This window comes from Myotis lucifugus, unplaced genomic scaffold, assembly GCF_000147115.1.
Source record: "Myotis lucifugus unplaced genomic scaffold, Myoluc2.0 scaffold_105, whole genome shotgun sequence".
Taxonomy (NCBI): Eukaryota; Metazoa; Chordata; class Mammalia; order Chiroptera; family Vespertilionidae; genus Myotis; species Myotis lucifugus.
Window position 1 is genome coordinate 950,856 of NW_005871153.1, and position 644 is coordinate 951,499.

Below are 644 nucleotides of genomic sequence, written 5' to 3' on the forward strand. Positions count from 1 at the left end.
TTTGAAAGTTATACCCTGTCGTCCTAATTTGTGTTTAAAATTGTTATGCTCTTTTTTAATGCTATAATAGTCTATGACTTCCAATCATCTGAAAAAATATTCTTAGTTTCAACTCTCTCATACTTTCCCAGTTAAAGGGTTATATTTTTAAAGAATAGGATCATTTTGGCCAATTGGGATTTCATTCCTTGTGTTTCTATAAATGTATGAACTTCGTTTTTTGCCATACAGTATAATCCCAAATGATCTTATCATGTTTACATGAAAGTTAGTCAGTTTCATCTGGAAATTCCAGAACTAAAATGGTAGTAAAACTTCTGGAAAACCGGATTTTCCTCACATGTCCACGTCTGGGTTTACACAAATTTTCTTAAAAGCACTCAGTTAACAAACATGACAATAACTTACACTAGCCATGTGTCCAACGCCCCCCCAAACACATCCCTCTGTTTTCCCTCACCCCAGAAAGCCATATTCTGAATCCCTTGTTTATGATTCCACTGTTTCCCTTTTTATGTAGTTTCTTTGCATCTATCTATATTCCTAAAAAGTATTGGTTTTAAAATTCGTGTGTTTTAACTTTATACAAAGGATATGAAGCTGCATTTATCTTTAATTTTTATAATAGCTCTCATCATGGTGCG